Source organism: Pocillopora verrucosa, chromosome 7 (assembly GCF_036669915.1).
Source record: "Pocillopora verrucosa isolate sample1 chromosome 7, ASM3666991v2, whole genome shotgun sequence".
In the NCBI taxonomy this organism is placed as follows: domain Eukaryota; kingdom Metazoa; phylum Cnidaria; class Anthozoa; order Scleractinia; family Pocilloporidae; genus Pocillopora; species Pocillopora verrucosa.
The window spans coordinates 11,263,694-11,268,677 of record NC_089318.1 but is presented as its reverse complement, the minus strand read 5'-3'; the positions used below and the strand labels follow the sequence as shown (position 1 = coordinate 11,268,677).

Below are 4,984 nucleotides of genomic sequence, written 5' to 3'. Positions count from 1 at the left end.
ACAATTATGTACCCTTCCAACGAGCTCAAAAGAGCACAAAAGCGAGCTATGTAAATCATCTTTCCCTTTTTCTTATATAATGAGGCATTGGCTAAAGCTGGCTTAGTGAAACTTTCAGATCTCCGTTAGTGTAACATATTAGCACGTGATAATTAGCGCTTGTTGTAAGTTATATCGTGTGTACATATATTTAAGTAAGCTGATGTGCTAGAGTCGAATGCAATAAAGTCCTCGATGTTGTATATCGCATGGTGGCAGCTAATCGTTGGCAATCTGTTTGCCGGTTTGGCAAACGGAAACAATTCAACCAAAGAACAAAGCCGGTCTGGTGCACTGCACTGAAACTAGTCTCCTTACATTGTTCACTCAGAACAAATTAACTAGACCAGGCCGATCCAACTAACAGCTACAATGTTCCAGCTCAAAATTCAGGTACTGGCAAGAAAGCCCGAATTAGATCGGAAGCCAAGTACCACTGAAAGAACAGCCATCAATCATAAATAAACAAGAATTGATGGGGATGTACCTAGAATGTTTTAATGGCATTGTTGGGTGTTTTGACAACTATACGTATGATATCACACTAGATCCTGAAGTATCACCGGTGGTCCACGCACCCAGCAAAGTGTCCATAGATTTGAATTACAAACTACAAGTCCAACTATATGAGATGAAAAGCCAAAAGTAACACAACCCACAGATTGGGTTAACTTCCTGGTTATTAGAGAAAAAGAAAATGGGCGACCTCGTTTATGCCTCGATTCTAAGGAACTGAATAAGGCGATAAAAAAAGAACATCATCCTATAGGAAATTGCACCCAAATTAGCAGGAGCAAAGCTCTTTAGCAAGCTCAATGCCCGCAATGGCTATCGGAATGTCAAATTATATGAAGAATCTTCATACCTAACAAATTTTAATACACCATTTGGTCGATGCCGTTTCCTTAGGATGCCATTTGGCTTACGAATAAGCCAAGATATCTTTCAATTCAAGATCTACGAGACATGTCGTGATTGCCAAGGAGCCATTGGCGGCTGAAGTTAAATAATGACGTTAAAGAATGAAAAAGAGCATAACATCACCTACATAACACCATGGAACGTACCAGAAAAACTGGCATCAAGCTCAGTGACAAGAAGTGCGTTATCAAAAGACGGTGTCAAGCCCAGCCCAGACAAAGTCAGACCCATAGAAAATCTAGAACCAGCCAAAGAGAAGAAGGAGCTTCACACTTTTTAGGGATGGCAACCTACATGAGCTCATTTATCCCCAATTTAGCTGATCACACTGCCCCCTTTAGGAAATCTCGTTGACTTTGACTTTGCGTGGAACTTATCACATTCGAAAGCCTTTAAGAAAGTGAAGTCATTGATATGTACCACAACGACTCTGGCTTACTATGACAGAAACGAACCAGTTGCCCTTCTCGTTGACGCATCAATCAAGTCTGTTCCAAAACAACAAGCCAATAGCCTTTCCATCGAAAGCACTTACCCCTACGGAGACCAGATATGCCAATATTAAACGAAATCTAATAGCAGTGGTCCGTGGCTGCGAAAAGTTCCACTCGTACCTCTACGGAAGATCGTTTGTAGTCAAAACAGACCATCGCTAGAACAGATCCACAAAAAGAACCTGATGAAAGCACCACCACGCATTCACAGAATGTTGTTGCGTCTACAACCCTACGACTGCGTTGTTAAATATCTTCTAGGAGAAGAAATAGTCGCAGCTGACGCTCTGTCACGCCTTTCACCGTTGGATAAATTTGAAGTACGAGACATGAATGTGAAAATTCACCACCTTATTAGAATCACCCCAGCTAAAATGGAAGAGTTCAAAGAAGAAACTGAAAAAGATGAAACCTTATAGCTTCTATCTCAACAAGTTGTACGAGGCTGGCCCGATAGAATGAGGAAAATTAGCCCTTACGAGATGACATATTAGTAGAAGATGGACTGATACTTCTTGGAAGCTTATAGTGCCTGAGTTCTTGAGAGGCAACATCTTACAGCAAATCCACAGAGGGCTCTTTGGTGCAGAAAATGCAAGCTACGAGCCAAATCCTGTGTTCACTGGCTAGGCATGTACAGAGAAACAGAAAATCTCGTAAACTCATGGAGCGCTTGCCAGAAATATCACAATTCTCAACAAAAGGAGCCCATGATACCATCAGAGATCCCTTCAAGACCATGGCAAACAGTGAGTGCAGATCTGCTCAATGTACAACAGTCTTGCTTCCTCATAGTTTCGACTACTACTCTAAGTTCTCATTTGTTAAGAAGCTTCACAACCTCTCAACCAGAGCCGTCGCTTAAGAGATGAAAAATGCTATTCGCAGAAAATGGAATCCCAAAATCTCTTCAATGTGAGAACGGTACTCAATTTACATCCGGTGAGTTCCCCCCACTACCCACGTGGCCATGGGTTCGTTGAACGCCAAGTCCAGACGGTTAAGTAGACGATCATGAAATCCAGAGAGACTAAAGACTACATCGATTTGGCCCTGTTGGCTCTACGAACAACGCCCCTCAGCTCAAATATGCCATCACCAGCTGAATTACTGAATGGCCGGATGTTCAAATCCACACTTCCCGGCAAGATCCAGCCATCAAAGGACCAAGAAGTTAAAAATTGGCTCAGAGCGAGACAAGATAACCAGTGCTACTATAACAAGAGGCACATTAAGGAACTCTCTGAACTACACGGGAACCAAGCCATCTATGCACAAGATCCCGTGAGAAAGACGTGGAATCCTGCTAGAGTCATAGATCAGGGAGATACGCCCCGCTTATGTACTATAGAAACTGAAACTGGTGCTCGACTACGAAGAGATAGGATCCATCTTAGACCAAACAGTGCTTCCAACAACCTAGCAAACAACTTGTCGACTTGCACTCCTCAAGGAAGTTTAACCTTACAACCCTCCAGCGCCAATCCACAATGTTCCACCTAAACAGAAACGGAGAAGGATCCAAGAAAATCTGGCTTGGGACATGAAATTCGAGCACCGGAAAGACTTAACCTCTTACTCTTGCACTAGTAGTTATTATTAGTAGCATGATTATTGTTTCGTCAGTTGTGGGTTTTTGGTTCACTGTTATCAAACATCTTTATTGACGACCTTACTGCCAGACAATAAGAACTGCGTTCGAATCCTAAAAGGAAGTTACATTGTTATGAAATGCTCAGATAATAAAGTATACGAAACGATTTGATATTTACCCAGTGAGTCGGCTAGGTCCACAGCTGACAAATGACTTACATTAGTATTATGACATCACTATAACGTATCTCATTAGCGGATAAATTAACTTAATGATCAATTATAGAATTTCTCGACGAAACAATTATCATATTATACAATCATAGTAGTATGACTAGTATCTTGTATATAAGATACTTATACCTTAGACATTGGCTCGAATATATGTTTTTTTCCTTTTTGTTTGTTTCCGTTTCAATAAACATAATTTTAAGAGAAGGGGATGTAACATTAGCCCCTTTTGTATTTTATATCGTGTGTACGTAAGTAAGCTTGCACATTATGCAAAGCACGCAGAGCACACACATGCGGTGTGTAAGAGTCGAATGCAATGAAGTCTTCGATGTTATATACATCGCAGTTAGAAACCAGTTGATAAACTATTAGAGAAAAGTGTTCAAAGGGAAAAGAACAAGCTCCTTGACCTTCTTCCTGCTCGTAACACTAGTACTTTGAACCTAAGAAACAAACTGAAGTTTCGGCCCGTGTTCAAAATGAAGAGATTTCTCAACACAGTTGTATGACTTTGAATTCCATTAAAGCCTAAACTATTATACTAGATTCTAATATTTCCTCGACAAATGTTTTACAAACGTAACTAATATACAGACAAACTTTTATAAAAACTTGTTTTAAACTACTCTTGATCTTTTGATCTGATTATTGATATTATCTTTTGTAATAATCATGTATTTTAATTTTTAGTTGCTAAGCGGTTATAACTAGACTATCTTTATCTAACACAAATTCTTCCAACTAGAAATACAGTTATTTTACCGGATTGAGTGTACTACAAAAGGAAGGAGCTAATGGCAATACTAAAAATAAAGCCTGAAGCACCTCCGGGGCCCTCATCTGAAAGACCCTGAAGTCCAGTTAGGAATGCAAAGAAGGGTGTTAGACGAATGGATTGATCTCCAACAATTTTTATTTTGTTTGATAATATAAATTTCGGACTGAAAAAGGTTGTGAAAACATTTACTTATACTACAACGATAACATGTATTAGTTAACATGTATGCAGCTGGAATCAGATGGGGTTTAAAGAAAGTGATCTCGGAACCGCTGAGGTTTTCAGTAATCGTCGCAGGGTCTCTCGTGGCAAAACAATATCTTGAAGATCAGAACATTTTACCTTCTTTAATTCCTTGATACACGTAGACAATAATTATCAAATTTATGAAAACATCTGTTGTGAGGTTTTGAGCTATCGCTTCTTTTCTGAGGCTGCCTTCACATATCCATAGTAGGGAAGAGTTCATGTAGAATTCTATGCATCATTCAAAACCAGTAATTTGAAATCCATAGAGAGTCCAGTCTAAAGTGAATAATGATTTCCTTCAAGTTAAAACCAAAAAAAAGCAAAGCATATCTATTATGATTGGAGGAACGATCATCGAGGAGACAGCTCGTGTCAGTGGGATTTATCTCACGAAAAGCTGAAGAGGAACAGTAGAGACATATTAATTTCAGTACCTCGGAATGCGTATGTACACATCTTGGACCCTTTATGAAATGAAGTACACCTGGAAGCAAATCAAATATCAGTGCGCTTAACCAGTTATTGTACAAGTCATTTCGTGCGAAATCAGAACTAAATATTTGCATACGTCACGCAGTTTAGTGAAAAGGTGTTAAGAGCTAATGTCAACGTGCATCAGACAAACAGCAGCAAGTTACTCAAAATTAGTTTTCTCTTCTACTTTCATATTTTGTAG

At 39.5% G+C, this 4,984-nt stretch overlaps 1 pseudogene; it reads left to right on the top strand.

Moving 5' to 3' along the window:
• The first annotated feature begins 2,164 nt into the window (after positions 1–2,164).
• Positions 2,165–3,044, top strand: LOC136282502 (uncharacterized; annotated as a pseudogene).
• The last annotated feature ends 1,940 nt before the right edge of the window (positions 3,045–4,984 follow it).